Below are 17246 nucleotides of genomic sequence, written 5' to 3' on the forward strand. Positions count from 1 at the left end.
GCAGCAGAAATTAGCTTCTATATATGACAAGTTAGGAAGGTAAATGAGCTGAAGAGGGAACTGATTACAAATTTCTGCCAGTTAAAAAATAATAATAACAACAATCTGCTGCCTAATTTTCAATACATAACTGTAGTTGTTATTTTTTAACCATTTGTTGAAGTTACCCGTATCTTCAAGCACCACTTCCATTTTCATAAATACAGAAGGTGTTCATCATTTAACTGGGTAGAGTTACAGAAACCAAACTCAACTGCTCTATTAGGTCTTGAGCTTAATTGTATAAAAAGAATATCTATGTGTTTTCTTGTCAATAAAAAGTAACAAGGAATCCTTCTTATGCCAGTATTTTTCCTAACATTTTCCCACTCCTTGTAAATAAAGAGAGTATCTCATTTTCACAAGCTAATTTTTACTCTGATTTTATCACTATATTAAATTACATCACTATCATCTACATTATTTTTCACAAAATACTTAAATACATCTTATTAGTTTAAGAGTTTAAATAAAGTTTAAAAAAAACCCACAACTTTATCTTGCCAATCCTTTACCCTGCTTCTAGACATGTTTTTCTCTTGGTTATCTAATTTACCAAACAGCAGAACATCACAGCCTGGTTCACGTGGACTTCCATTTCTGCTTCAATAACTTCCCTGAAGAGTAAAATGATTTTCCATCACCAGCTGCAAATTCACTGGAGGCAACATTCACTTATTTTTCTAGCTTTACTGTAATCTCTTTCCTTGATGATTTCTATATGGTAATTTTTTTTAGATTGTTAATAATGTTTCCTAAATTAAAATACAGTTTATAGTTACTCTCAAGTCACATTTTACTGGCCTTGGACAAAAGTTTGCTCATGGAAATTGTTATGGCATGATTGAAGGAATGTATATTTCTTGTCAGATAATATTGCTAAAGTGATCACATCCGGCTTCCTGAGTGTTTTTCTTATTGGATTATCAAAAATAATTTCGAAAAATCGCTATGTAAAATTCCTTTAGAAGAAAAAAATTCACAAATAAATGTGTTATTACAAGTCACATATAAGAAAAAAATATTTAGCCCTAGAAGGTTTGGCTCAGAGGATTGAGCAGATGCCTTCGGACTGAAGGGTCCCAGGTTTGATTCCGATCAAGGGCACATGCCCGTGTTGCAGGCCCCACTCCCACCGCAGGAGACAACTGATCGATGATTCTCTGTCATCATTGATGCTTCTAGCTCTCTCCCTCTCCTTCCGCTCTGAAATCAATAAAAATATATTTTAAAAGGAAAAGAAATATTTAAAATTTATATATGACAGCAAAAAATAGGTACATTAACTGTAAAGGTGATATTAGAAAATAGAAATATATGTATGCCCTAGAACCTTCTTGAATAATTAATTATGATCACCATAAATGACAAAATAACAAAAAGACAAATAGTGTAAGCAATATCAAAGTTCTCTCCGTGTCTAAAGGATTGATGTAAGACATTTAAAAACTATTACATTATTTACCTTTTATTTATATAAAATATGGTTTTACTGAAACCACCTTAAGATAAGCTGCATTACATAATGAAGAATGATTGCTAAAGATTTGATATCTGCCATAGTTTTTTTTCTTTCTCAACATCAGTTTCTAGCATACAAATTAAACACTCAAAACAGATGAGTTCCAGAGAGAACTGTAGGTGAAAAGAGAAAATGTGATAGGAACAGAGGAGAAAAGAATGCTGGCAACGCCTCATTTGAAATGAAAAGCAAGAGGCAGGATTGTTTTGCACATCTGTGATGTTTTGCTACTTTCTGCATTTCTTTGCTGCATCTAAGGCATCCTTCATTACCATACAAAGATGCTATATCTCTCCTGTCTAGAATACATATTTACTCATGTTTAAAGTCATTTAAAGTCTTCTCTGCAAAGGAAATCTATAGTCTGATTTTAAAATCTATTTTAAATTCAAACATTAAATTGGCATGGGACATATTAATGCAAAAGTAATGTGGGGATAAGGACACATATGTAATAATTTAATCAATAAAAAAAACTAAAAAAGTGAAAGAGCACATCTTTCCATGGCACTGAGGGAGGACAAAATGGACTTTCATGCAGTACAGTCTAAGTTAGTGGGTTGTGATAAAGAGAGAAGCAAATCCAGATTTATGGAAGAAAAAGCCATGTCCTTGAGGATATATCACACTACAGCGGAGTGTAGCGGCAGTCAACAGTCTTGTTCTGGAATTTTCATGAGCATCCTTATGCTTACTTGTCTTGGGAGCTGGAAAAACTTACTTTACTTAACTTCCTTGTGACTCAGTTTCCTCCACTGTAAAATGAGGATGATAACATTATCCCTAACTTACAAGTGTTGCTGGGTTCAAACCTCATTTTTAATGACAGAAATAATTCATATTCTAGTTCTGAAAAAGCTCTGCATGGAAATGTCACTCTAAACCTGGCTAATCCTTCAGACCTTTCTCAATTTAGCAGGACAGCTTTTGAAGGACGGGATCTTTTAATTTGTGTTGCCTATATAGCAATAATTGTTGATTTAAATATTCTAATTTCACTAAATGCCTTTGTGTTCTTGACAGTGGTTTAAAATTTTGTGTAGTCTAAGACATTTAAATGTGACATCTGGTTTACAAATGCAAAATGCATTTGAATGAATGTTCTTTGCTGCTCTAAGCTGCATTAACTTTGCTTCTGCCTAATTAATAGGGACAGATCCTGATAAAACTCTTTTGAGAGCTTTTACGGGTTTATGCATCAGAATTATAAATTCATCCGCTGTGTGCCCATATGCAACATGAAGGCTGGATGCAGCAGTGGAAAGAACATGACATTGAGTCTGACAGGCTTCTGTTCACATCCTGCTCCCACCATGTATTCATAAGGCACACTTAGATAAGTCTCTTAACCTCCCTGGGTGAGTGCTATACAGAGTGATGGGTGTGGAAAGAATGGATCAGACATAATAAAACCATGAAAGACATAAATTAACATTCCTAAAACTTATATATGTACATATTAATATATTAGGTGTTTTCAACTTTCAAAGCAGCAAGACTGAAGGAAAAAGAAAAACACGGCTAGATTTTAAATAATCATCTCTCACTGTAACCTGCGAGATGTTGCTCTTACATTCCCAACTTAATACCCTTTCAACTAGGAATTCTTAGGTGACAATGCTAAACAGGTGTTCAGCCAACAAAAGCTCATTCACCAGGTGGGGCTGCAGGCAAGCCTGTCATTGCTGCTCCCCTCTCTCTGCCACTCTCACAGGTTGTTAGGGATCCTTCTGTTTCATTTGTTAGAGCCCATTATGAATTGTGTATTCTATCCACATGTATCATGATTGCCTTGGCACAGGGATATAATGTCGTATCGTTGAGTACAAACAATGACATCCCATTTGACTCTTATAAGACAAGAAAACACTTACTAGGGGAATTTCAGAAAAAGAGTACTTTTGTGCACTGCTGGTGGGACTGAAGACTGGTGCAGCCACAGTGGAGAACAGTATAGAGTTTCCTCAAAAAACTAAAAATGAAACTCCCATTTGACCCAGTGATTCCACTTCTAAGATTATATCCCAAGAAACTGGAAACACCAATCAGAAAGGATATATGCACCCCTATGTTCATACCAGCACAATTTACCATAGCTAAGATTTGGAAACAGCCTAAGTACCCATCAGCAGATGAGTGGATTAGAAAACTGTGGTACATCTACACGATGGAATACTACGCTGCTGTAAAAAAAGAAGGAATTCTTACCATTCACAATAGCATGGATGGAACTGGAGAGCATTATGCTAAGCGAAATAAGTCAGTCAGAGAAAGATAAATATCATGATCTCGCTCATTTGTGGAATATAATGAACAACATAAACCAAACAAAAACAGACCCAGAGACAGAGAAGCATCCATCAGACTGTCAAACCTCAGAGGGAAGGCAGGGAAGGTGGGGGGGAGGGGGAGAGATCAACCAAAGGACTTGTACGCAGGCATATAAGCCTAACCCAATGGACACAGACACCAGGGGGTGAGGGCATGAGAGGGTGGGGGAGCAATGGCAGGATAAGGACAGATATGTAATCCCTTAATCAATAAAGGAAAAAACAATAAAATAAAGAGTACTCTGTAGTAATATGCTTTTCATGCATTTTAAATTATACAATACTAACATTAAAATGCTCTGTGCTATTTATTGAGTGGGTACTCTTTGCCAGGCACAATATTATATACAAAAAATCATACAGGTAGCCATTATTTTCTTCATATTATACATGACTAAAAACATTATATTTCTAAGTTTTGTCCTTCAACATTTCATTTATTTATTCATTCAGCAGTCATTTGTAAATTTTAATTATGTACTATGTGTATAATATCCTACATTATTTTGAGCAAATTTATGTTTTTTAAAAAGGTACAGGCTGTGTTTTATAAACATAATATGTTGAATTGGAGAAATATCTACACAAAAACTAAACTTAATAGAATGCAAAATTAAGAAAACATAACACTTCCAAAATTAACTGTACAGATATAAGTAGGTCAGATCTAAAAAGTTGTTTTCCTTCTCTGGAAGCCAAGAATTCACCTTTCAATGATCTGACCAGTGAATTCAGGTGAGCCCAAATAGATGTGCAATAAAAATTCAAATACTACCTGGGAAGTTAGCAGTGATCTTTATCAGTGCTGGCCAACTGAAAAATCATCCAAGCCACATATGCAGTTTAAAATTTTCCACCAGCCACATTCAAAACATTTTAAAAATAGCAAGTAAACATCATTTCAATAATACATTAATTTAACCTATTATATCTAAAATATTATCATTATTCTTATAATCAAAATTTAAAAATATTAATGAGATACATTATTTATTTCATTTTGTCTTTAAAATCTAATACACTTTATTATTTATTTATCCTCATCCAAGAATATGTTTTTATTGATTTTATAAAGAGAGAGAGGAAGACAGAGAGAGAGAGAGATTGATGTGAAAGAGAAACATCAATCAGTTGCCTCTTGTACACTCCCGGACCAGGGATGAAACCCACAACCTTTTTTGGTTTATGGGATAATTCTCCAATCAACTGAACCAGGCCTGATGCACCTTTTACACTACAGAAAATCTTAGTCTGAACTAGCAACACTTCAAATGTTCAGAAGACACTTGCTACAGTATTGAACAATGCATCTCTACACCTTGGTCAAGGGGGTAGTTACTAGGGTGTAAACATCTGTAAACATTCATTGACCTGAATTTTTAAATGTGTGAGAATTATTCAATATTAACCATGTATTAAACATTAATAGTGAATAAAATACTGTGATGTTTGATATTAAAAAACTAGAAGGAAAATTATCTCATGGAATAAAGATTTATATACAATGACATAGATAAATACTAATTTATTATACTGTATGCTATGCTCAGCTCTTGAGCCAGTAATTTTAATTTTACAAAATCATTTACAAAATTGTTGAACAAAAGCATACTTGCCTCCATGCCCTTGTCTTTTCTTGTCATTTTGAAAATAATCATATATATTTCCAAATTTCCCCTTCACTTTAGATCTTACAACGAGTTCCTGAACTAACTGGAACCCCCAGTCTGTTGTGTAGCTGATGTCTTAGGTTTCTACATGGTGTCTTATCAACAGTTTCAACTGCCGCAGGCATTGTCCTTCCACTGGACCATATTCGTTCTTACCACTCTTTCTTTCACTTCATTCACTTCAAAAAGAGCACGAACTACACTTCCCATGACAAATGGTTAAATGCTTTGCCAAAGGTGAAATAGCTAGTAAGCAGTTCATGTTTAGGACACCTGACTTTTCAATCTGCACTAATTAAAGTCATTGACACCTGACTCAGGTCATTGTACAATTCTTGACATATTGAAAGTGTCAAATGCAAAATTAAAGTAAAATCAAAGTTGGATTACAATGTTGGGTGTATGATAAGATTTATTGCATTATTCTATATAATAACGAGTCATTGAAGACAAATAAAATGTTAAATAATAGATAAATAGACAAATTATGAAATATTTTAAAATGAAATGTTGTCTAGCAAATTAGAATGCTATTGTAACCATATATTTAGTAATTAAAATATAATTATACAATTTTTTAAAAGTAAAAAAATTCTAGAAATTATTTGGGTAGAAATTATCCTATTGTTCATTGTAAATATACATAGAAAGCTCTACAATGGCGTAAAAATGTTAATAAAATATTTTTGAAATATATTACAAATAATGAGTTTTAAATTCTTCTTTAATTTTTTCTGCATTTTTCAATATTCCTACAATGAATACATTCATTACTTGTGAAATTAAAAAAAAAACTAAAGTTCATCTATAATTATTATATTGTAACATGCCACAACTAACATAATCTTGACATAAAACTTTGATTTTCAGTAAAAAGTTCAGGAACTCAGCCATAATGAATGAGTTCCTGAACTTTACTTAATTCATTTTTTATATTTAAAAAAGCAGTGCAAAACACTTGGCACATTAATAAGAGAGCACTGCTCTTGTAAACATTAAGAACTAGAATGAATTTAGAACAGAAAGATTTACAACTTTCATAAACAGTCAAAATAGCGTTCTTCTATTTTTTAAGTAATTGCCACAACAAAATGATAAGAAAAAAATCTTTAGGCTTCAGCTTTTTCTCCATGGTCCACTTTTAAGACTGTATTGGATTAGATAATCAATTAAGAAAAGCATAAGGAAAAAAAGTCAATAGGGCATGCTAAAAATAAAAGCTTACAATTCTTTCTAAATTAAGATGACCCTGGTGTGTTGACACTGATATAAATATGTCAATAGGCCAGACTACTTTATTATATGCACTGAGTATTTTTTTTTGCAGTCCCCATATTGCTATGCACATTTGTTAACTTTGATTTTAGCAAAATAGAGCAACTGCTTCACATACATATTTTAAAATATCTTTTTTTATTGATTTTAGAGAGAAGGAAGAGGGAGAGAGAGAGAAACATCAATGATGACAGTCATTGATTAGCTGCCTCCTGCACACCCCACATTGGGGATCAAACTCGCAACCTGGGCATGTGCCCTGACCAGGAATTGAAGCATGACCTCTTGGTTCATAGGTCAATGCTCAACCACTGAGCCACACTAGCTGTGCTGCTTCACCTACATTTTAAACAGCAAATTTATTAAAATGAAAGTAACATGTTATAGTTTGACCTGTATAGCTACAATCAACCTCCTTGAATATATGGGACTTTAACCCTACCTAAAAATGAAAAAATAAAATAACCTTAAATGAAAGAAAGGTGAAGAGAAGGAAATAGCATGCTATAGGCTCCTGCCAGTTCTAAAATAACTTCCTCAATTCTCCTGATATATATTTGAACTCTAAGTCCCCCATGTCCTCATTGCTGTCCACAGACACTTATCCACTTAACCATACACTGCACATTGGGTATTATACTAGATAAAATTTCAATATGTATTATTGTCAGAGAATTGAAATAAAATCACAGTTAATGAACTATAATTTCAAAATCATTGATGCAATAAATCTAATATTTTTTTAAGCACTAAAACAATTGATATAAAAAACTTGGCACATTTAAGAAAATATCTTGTATGCCTTCCAAAAGGATACCATCAACCATTATTTTATTACATTTGAAAATCAAAACAATGTATTACTGGTATCAATAACTTTCATCATATTATGAACATTTAAAAGTAAAAATATATGCCTTCTGTGACATTGTACATTAGCACTAAATTCTGTTTCTTCAGAATTCTTTAGCAGTAAACTTTCTGCTCTTCTTGTGCTTACTACTTAAAGTAGCTTTTCACAAATTGCTAACAGTGTGAAAAGGGCCTATTCTACCCTGTTGCTAGAGGGAGTGGAATTCTTGCTATTTCCATAGAAAAGGAATTTTCTGAAACTCGCATGGGAGGATGCAATATTGTGGAAAGCTTTATTTCCATGGAATTAAATCCCTGAGTTTCCAAAGTCCCATTTCCGTTAGTCCAGTCATAGAGGAAGTGGAGCTGGAGCTTTAGTAGAGCTAAAATAAGAGCCAGTATACAGAACTTCCTTTCCATGTCTGCACAGTCCAAAACAGCATCAGGCTAGTTTAATTTGTTTCCCCACTGTAGTCCATCAGTCAATTGCATGCGGGGTCCGCAGGTCCACATGGCTATGGAGGAAATACGAGTGAACGCAAGGAAGCCAAGAGTACAAGAGAGAAAATTTCTTTGTTTAGGAGATAAGTATTCCCAAATTTTCAAGTGCTTGCAGTGGCCATGCCCATTCTCGCCAATAATTTCTGTTCCCAATTGTGATTTACAGACAAATGCCTTCCCTATGTCACCCTGACTTTACTGGGCCTGCCTCTGTCTTCCCTTTGTTGGCCCCTTCCTCCAGTGTTTTGCAGGGACTAGTCTGCTGGTTCCCTGTGAAGTGCAAGTTACAGCTTCCTAGTGAAGCTACCCAAAAGACATGCCTATCATGTTTGGCTCATTTTCTATTATTAATAACTAGCTAATTGCAATGGTATCAAAATGACCTAATGATGCCACCTCTGCAGCTGGGCAATGTCTCCAAAAGTAGAATGAAGTTAAGAGAAGTCAAACGGCCGAAACCGGTTTGGCTCGGTAGATAGAGCGTCCACCTGTGGACTGAAAGGTCCCAGGTTTGATTCTGGTCAGGGGCATGTACCTGGGTTGCGGGCACATCCCCAGTAGATGTGCAGGAGGCAGCTGATCCGATGTTTCTCTCTCATCGATGTTTCTGACTCTCTATCTCTCTCCCTTCCTCTCTGTAAAAAAATCAATAAAATATATTTTTTTTTAAAAAAAAGAGAAGTCAAACAAAGCAAATGAAGACTAAATTAATGTGTGCCAAGCCTGGATCTAATATATATATATATATATATAGAGAGAGAGAGAGAGAGAGAGAGAGAGAGAGAGAATATGCAAATTAGGCCAGGGCGCCCTAATGAGTCACCAGGACCAGACAGGAGGAGGTTGTGCGCGCTGGTGAGGCCCAGAGTGGAGATGGAGACAGAGGCAGGTGGCTGGTGAGCCACCGCGCCCCAGCTCCAGTGGCCCCGCCTCTGAGGAGGTTGCTTGCCCCTGCTCCTGCCTCCTGTGTAATTTGCGCAGGTCCCTCCCGCCTCCCGTGGAATCGGCGCAGGTCCCTCCTGGCTCCCGTGGAAGCAGTGCAGCTCCCACCTGCGCGCTGTGGTTCCCACCAGCTCCCTTGGAAGCCAGACAGCCTACTGCGTCATATCACGCGGTGGGTTATTAGTACTACATAACAAAGCAGGAAAGTTAAAAGTTAAAAGACCTAAAAAAAATCTAGTGAGAAAAGAGAGAAGAGAAAGAGAAAGTAAAATAGTGAGTGACAGACAAAAATTCAAGGTAGGTGACAAAAATCAGATCAATTTAAAGACACCTCCTGTAACAAATGCCCAAAGAATTTTTTAGAAAATATTTTAAAAAAATATATAAAATAATTTTGTCAGAAGTTTTGTCAGACAAGTAATAATTATTTTAATTAGATAAAGCACTCATTAATATTTACCAGTTTGTGGAATCCCTCCAAATCTCGTAATATCTACTGTTCATTGCCTACAATTAACCAATGCTCGTGGAAAATCCTGTTAGGCTGTGCTTACCATTTTGTTTATAATCAGGTAGAGAGTAAGCAGTGGGGAACAATGAACCTCTGTTATTTTCAAATCTTCAAATACCCTGTTACTCTGGGTGCTGAAACGAGTAACCAAGCAACTGCAGCTGAGGTTGCAATTTGTTTACTTTGGAGATATATAGATACACTTTTTAAGAAAGCCATAGTGAGATGACGAGATAAAATTCATTCTTGCAAAAGATTTGGTGAAATTCCTGTCAGTTAATTCATTTATATCATTACATTATGATAAAAATAAAATTTTCATTTCAAGTGTTTACTGAGAAAAAATAAGTAAATACATATTATTTAGTTGAATATGGTTTTTAAAACATTTTTATCTAAGCATATATTCTGGGGATAGTTTTTAAATTTGACTGGGAAGTGAATGCTGCTAATTTACTTCATATCCATTCAAGTTTCCACTTAGCAGCTACGCTCATGGGATCCATCTCCTCAACTGCATGGGCTTTATAGTAAAATGAGCTTCTTACCAGATTACACATTCATGCTTTGTCATTGATAAGGTTGATGTTAAGTACTAAAGTGATATAAAATACATAATCTTTTATAATTTAAATATCAAAACAATAATGGAATGAATAAAGGATCATGTGCCCACTTTGCAACAATGACTCTAACTTCCAATATATTTTGGTCACTTTCCAAAATAGTGACTTACTCTTAATGGAGAAGTTTGAATTCTTTGGAATTTTGAACTTTTTGGAATTGACTTTAAAAATGTGTTTATATATCATCATTTACCAAGGCCTTTCCTGCTTGTTTCCACCACCTGAGCTTTTAGCCGCTTTTAGCTAATGATAGGGACTAGTTATGAGAGTGTCAATACATTTTCAGTACTAAATGGTGAGAGACTTGCTTTGGGGGAAAGGGCAACCTTCTGAATCATGTTTGTCATTTCTCCACCTTTCTGGGTTCTGAATGAGTTTAAGCATCTATGGAAGCAGTCTGCACTGCTCTAAAATTAAAATGAAAGTTCTTTCCCACTGTCATAAGGTGATTCCTTTAAAATATTAATCTCTCATGGTTCTGAAGCCAGACTATTTCTGAAAATTCTGACTGTTCCATTTGCTAGTTGTATGTTCTTAGGCAAGTTACTTATCCTCACTGGGTTTCAGTTATTTTATCTGTAAAGTGAAAATAATAGTACTACCGCCCACAAAGCGTTGCAATGAAGTAGATATGAATTCATGCATGTAAAGCATTTAAAATAGTTCAAAGCATGAATTATCACTTCATAAATACTGGACATAATTGCAGTGATTATTAATAATAATACATTTGTAATTGCAGTTTATTTATGTCAGTAGTCAATTATGAGGTCAACTATAAAGTACTCAACACAGGAGTCAATTAGAAAGCCAATTCCAAGGAGCAATAAAAAATTCAAAAGAACTTTGCTACATCATATATGCAAAACATATATCCAGATTCTTAATAGTTGCTCTCATATTTTTTACTGTTATCAATTAGATGTTGCTCATGTGGTTTGATCTTTTTAGTATGCTACTGAGTTTTGTTGGCTAATATTATGTTGAGGATTTTTGCATCCATGTTCATCAGGGATATTGGCCAGTAACTTTTGTTGGGGGGTGTATTTGTCTGGTATGGATATCAGGTTGATGCTGGCCTCATAAAAAGAGTTTGGGATACAAGGATGGTTCAATATATACAAATCAATCAATGTGATGCAGTGCACTACAGGATGAAGGATAAAAAACACATGGCGATTTCAGATGCAGACAAAGTATTGGACACAACTATATATAATTGCATTATTATTATTATTATTATTATTACCCTTCATGTAATATATACATAAGTGTCAATCTCACCAGACACATTGAACTGTTTTTTATTTCAACTATATTTTAAGCTTTTTCATGGGATGAATATATGGTCAGAATATCCCCGCTATCCCTTGAGTCTTCTTTACTCCCCTTGCTAAACATCCCTGATTTTTTAAAAATCTGACCTTGCCGAAACCAGTGTGGCTCAGTGGATAGAGCGTCGGCCTGCGGATTGAAAGGTCCCAGGTTCGATTCCGGTCAAGGGCATGTACCTTGGTTGTGGGCACATCCCCAGTAGGAGATGTGCAGGAGGCAGCCGATCGATGTTTCTAACTCTCTATCTCTCTCCCTTCCTCTCTGTAAAAAATCAATAAAATATATTTTAAAAAAAAAAGACCCAAATGCTCAAATCACCACATCTCTCTACATGGTGGGCAGATCTGGGAACTTTAAAAAAAAAATCTGACCTTAAGCTTTTTAAATCAATATAATATAAGAGATGAAACCAGAAACCATGGAAACCAGGAGGTCAGTGCTTAATTTCTGGTTCTACCTTTTACTATGTATGTAAATTATGAAATTTTTTCTTCCTTCCTTCTATTCTTTATTCAATGACTATAGATTATATATTATGTGCCAGTACTTGGCTATCTGTTGATTATCCAGAGGCACATGATGAATAAAAGATGGAGCTTGCCTACACTGAAGAAGTTTAGAATCCAGTGAGGATTCCAGCTGTTGATACACAGACCATTGAGGCATTCTAATTTGGAAGGTTTAGAGGAATGACAGATGTTGTCGTGAGATGAGATAAAAAGCCAGGGGAGCTGAAAGAGCTAAAAGGACTTGAAGCAAAAGAGGCTGAGAATCATCCAGAGGTGACCATGCTGTTTAGCCTGTGTATACAGAACTGGGATTTAATCTCAATGCACTTGGTAGCCACAGAAGGATTTCAAGCCCTAGAATGATGGGGCCAGAATTCTATTTATAAAGGATCAGTCTGGCCCCCAGATCGGGAAGATTCTAAATAGTTCAAGAGAAATGGGATATCAGTTAGGAAGCTTGTGCAGTTTTTAGGGTGGGAGATAATGACAGAATAAGTTAGGGTGGGGAGGTTTGAAATGAAGAGGACTAGGCAGATATGAGATACATTTTAGATGAGGAGCTGACAGCACTCACTAACAGACTGGGTTTACTGAGAGGTAAGTGTGAAGAGGTGTCAAGAATGATTACCAGGTATGTTGCTTGAACACTTGAGTGGATGGAGGTGTGATTACTGCTAAGAGGATTCTTCAGGGAAACCAGGTATGACCTCTGTGAGGAGGAAGACTTAGAGGTCAGTTTCATCCCGGTTGATTTGAGATGGAAACAAAGCCTCCAAGCGTGTAATTGACATTTAAAATACCTATAGGAGTCTCATGCTCAGAAGAGAGGTTTTGGTTAGAAATATAAATCTCTAAATCATCACCAAACAGACCATGCATAAAAGTTAGTTCTCTCAATTGAAAATTAGAGTGGCACTGTTTGTGGTAGTAAACACTGAAATGTACCAAATGCCAGGCACTAATGATGGGCACAGACATTAGATATGAGATTGATATTTCTAGAACACACACACACAATATTAACATGTATTATGTATTTACTAGGGGAGGAAGAAAAATCTTTCTTTAATTGCCCTGCCCAAGTTGGTTGGAGCATTGTCCCACACACCAAAAAAAAATGTTGCAAGTTCGATTTCAGGTCAGGCACATACCTAGCTTGCCTGTTTGATCTCAGGCAGGGGCACATATGGGAGTTCACCGATTGACGTTTCTCACATGGATGTGGGTTGTTTATTTTTTGTCTCTCTCTCTTCCCCTCTCTCTCCCCCCCTTCCTCTCTCTCTCCAAAAAATCAATAAACAGATCCTTGGGTGAGGCTAAAAAAAATACACTTTTAAAAAAGTTGTATATATTTTATAGTCAAAATAAATGAGTACATGAAATGCAGATTTTATTCTTGTATTATTATTTATTAATTATTATATTATTTTCCATACAAACAACTGTAAACCAACTTGTAGCCCACCCTTCATAATATTCGTTCTATGTGAAAACATGTGAACTTTCTAGCTTTCTCTTTCCCTTAACAGCTTTCCCATTACTTGTAACTGGACAGACTAGTCACTCACGCTCACTAAGCAGAAAGGTAACTTCTAGCAGAATCAGTCAAACCCGTAGCTGCACATGACAGAATTGCTGTTTCTCAGGAGCAAAAACACAGTTCCAATCCCAATTGGCTTTCAGTTACAGAATTTTGAAAGTAATTATCTGACACAGCAGAAGCCAAACAGAGCTCTATTTTTATTTTCCATTTCAAACTCCGAATGTGAATTAGATTCTCACAGGCAATGTGACAGAAACAGGAGGAAAAGAAATAGATTTCCTTATTCATTTACACTAGCTGAAGCCGGGTCAATACTCTGAAAAATTCAGCAAGACATTCCCCCCATTTTCACAGCTCTTGTTCCATCTTCACTTTATTTATTTTGTGGTGTTCCACAACAGACTGCTTTTGGAGAAATATTACGGAACTTAAAATTTACATAATTTTGACACCACATATGATGGGTAAAGTTACATGGCAGGCATTATTTGGTGTCTGGATTTCAGTTGATTAAAACTAAAAATAGTTTTGTCACAGTTTTTTTTAGAAATAGTTGCACCAAGTCAAGCTGGATCACAAGTGCATGATAAAGTATAACATTAAAAAAGATATACTAAAAATATGATAATAGATAGAATATAAACTTAGATGTACCATACAACAAACTATGCCTTAATGTGAATAAATAAATTCTATATTCTTTCATAGATATGGAATAACTATGGTAGAAAGTTTACTTCTACTTCAATAGAAGGATAAGTCCTTTAGATACCGATGCAGAGACACACTTATAAATGTATCAGATTACAGCACAATCATTGTAACTTCATTGATGTTTTAATCGCCTTCATTGCATGGCATTTAGAATAAAACCATTTTATAGAGTCTGGTGCAGGACAATCAACAAGTGATAATTATTTACTATTTCTACAACTACTATTGTTCTATTTACTATGAAAGAAAACTTAAGGTTTGAAGGACAAGAGAATGGACACCATTTGTTTGCAATTTAGCCTTAGGAAAGAGAGAGAGCAGCCCAGCTGGTGGCTCAGTGATTGAGGATCAACCTATGAACCAGAGTTCACGGTTCAATTCCAGTCAAGGGCACATGCCAGGGTTGTGGGCTCAATCCCCAGTAGGAGGTGTGTAGGAGTTTTCTAATAAATGATTATCTCTCATCATTGATGCTTATATCTCCCTCTCCATCTCCCTTCACCCATGAAATCAAAAAAATATATTTTTTAAAAGAGAAATAGCAAAACATATTAAAACGAGGGTCTTGCTACTTCATTCTTGAGAAGCATGGCTTCAACATATTCTGGAAGAAGATAATGCACCATTGTAGTGCATTTTGGAGACATTTTATGGAGAAACCCTACCCCAGGTGTTCTGGTCCAGGAAGCTCTTTGACTTTATAGTGTTGAGGTTCTCTATCCCTGTCTAAGGACATCAGAGACATTGGAAGCACCAGAGAGGTAAGATTCAAACTCTATAAAACAAAAGCTGACAGAGTTAAAGAGAGAACCTGACAAATTCACCAATTCAGTTGGGAACTTCTATACCTGCTCTCATCAACTCATAGAACTAAAGGCAGAAAGTCAGCAAGGATTCAAATGTGAACAATAGGAAACTCCAAAAGAATTTAATTGATATAGATAGGATGATCTATTTAATAAAAAATATTATATACATAGTATATGTATATTTTTCCAAGTACCCATGAAACATTCATCAAGACAGACCATAAAGCAAAACACAAAAATTTTAAAAATAATGAAATCATACAGAATGTGTTATCTGACTTAAATAGAATCAAACTAGAAATGAACAGCAGAAAAATAACAGAACAAATTCGCTAAATATCTGAAAATTTAAAAGGACATCTATAAATTATTCATAGGTAAGACCAAAAAGAAATAAAAATATTTAAACCTAAATGAAAAAAAAATACAGTATATCAAAATATGTGGGATCCACCAAAAGCAGTGCTGAGAAGGAAATTTATAGCTAAATTTATAGTTAAATTTATAGCTTTCATTAGAAAACTGATATCAATAACTTTAGTTCCTACCTTAAGAACTAGAAAAAGAATAAAACATAAACTCAAGTAAATAGAAGGAAATAAGCAGTAAAGATAAAAGCAGAACTCAATAAAATTAAACACAAGAAAAAATATTAAAAATAAATGAAACAAATTTCTGATTCTTTAAATAGCTTAAACTGATAAACATGTAGAAAGATTAAAAATATTTTTAAAGGGAGAGGACAAAAATCACTAATTCAGAATAAAATATGGGGTAATACTACAGATACCCAGGCCTTTAAAAAGATAACAAAAGTATACTATGAAAAATGTATGTTAATATATTTGAAAACTTCAGAGAAATGGGCCATTTCCTCAAAAAAACACAAACTACCACAGTGAAACAAGTGATCCAAATTGCCTATAACCATCAAAGAAATTGTATTCATAAGTAAAAATTCAAGGTGGTAGCTCTACATTGGAGGGTATCACTGAATAATTTCACTAAATATTTAAAGACCTAGTAATATTAATTTTATAAAATATCCTTCAGAATATATAAAAAGAGGGAACATTTTCCAAGTAATTTAATAAGCCAATATTACCTTGATACCAAAAGGAAAGACAATACAAAAACAAAACAAAAATAACTCTACCCACTGATATCTCTCATGAAATTAAATGTAATAATCCTCAACACATTTTAACAAACTGAATCATCCTAATATATAAAAACCCAGGGTTTGTAATGACCGACAAAAGGCTTGACCGAACACCAGAAGTCAGTCCTGCAGTCAGTCCCAGCACTGACTGCTGCCACTGCAGGCACAGCGAACCAGCACTGATTGCCAAGGAGGCTGTGGATCAGGCCTGGAGAGAGAGGCAGGATCTGATCTTCAGCCTCCTTGGCAGCTGTTCACCAGCTGTTGCCTTTTTCTTTCTCTCCTGGATTTGCCAGCAGCCACGCCTGTTTCTATCCAGCCTCCATGGGGGCTGCTGATCAAACCTGCCTCTCTGATCAGGCCGGGAGATAGGCCCAGAGATGCTGACTGGCATGGAAACCAACCAATCAGAACCAAAACTGAGTGAAGTGTGAGAAGCCAATAGCTGCCTTGGAGGCAGAGCATTTGACACTGACTGGCATAGAGACCGACCAATCAGTGCAACGGGCCCTGCTCTGTGTGTGACGGGGTAGAGCCAAATTCAGGTGAATGTGAGGAGCCAATGGCTGCCTAGGAGGCAGAGCTATTAACACTGACTGGCATAGGAATTGACTAATCAGAACCAAATGCAAGTGAACTATGAGGAGACAATGGCTGCCTAAGAGGCGGAGCTTTTGACGCTGACTGGCATAGAAACTGACCAATCAGAACCTAATTGGCCTGCAGGGCAGCTGGGTGCAAGATCAGGCTGGCAGGGGAGGGCAGTTAGGAGCAACCAGGCCAGCAGGAGAGGGCAGTTGGGGTTGAGATCAGGCCAGCAAGGGAGGGCTGTTGGGAGCAAGATCAGGCCAGCATGGGAGGGCAGTTAGGAGCAACCAGGCCATCAGGGGAAGGTAGCTGGGGGTG

The 17246-nt window shown here is 35.7% G+C and overlaps 1 protein-coding gene across 6 annotated transcripts in view; it reads right to left on the minus strand.

Moving 5' to 3' along the window:
• CDH18 (cadherin 18) overlaps positions 1 to 17246 on the minus strand; it is a 687616-nt gene that overhangs the window by 189985 nt on the left and 480385 nt on the right. The window lies entirely within an intron of this gene.

The sequence above is a fragment of the Myotis yumanensis genome, unplaced genomic scaffold (assembly GCF_028538775.1).
Source record: "Myotis yumanensis isolate MYYU_CA2020_CCGP unplaced genomic scaffold, mMyoYum1.0.hap1 SCAF_4, whole genome shotgun sequence".
Classification (NCBI taxonomy): domain Eukaryota; kingdom Metazoa; phylum Chordata; class Mammalia; order Chiroptera; family Vespertilionidae; genus Myotis; species Myotis yumanensis.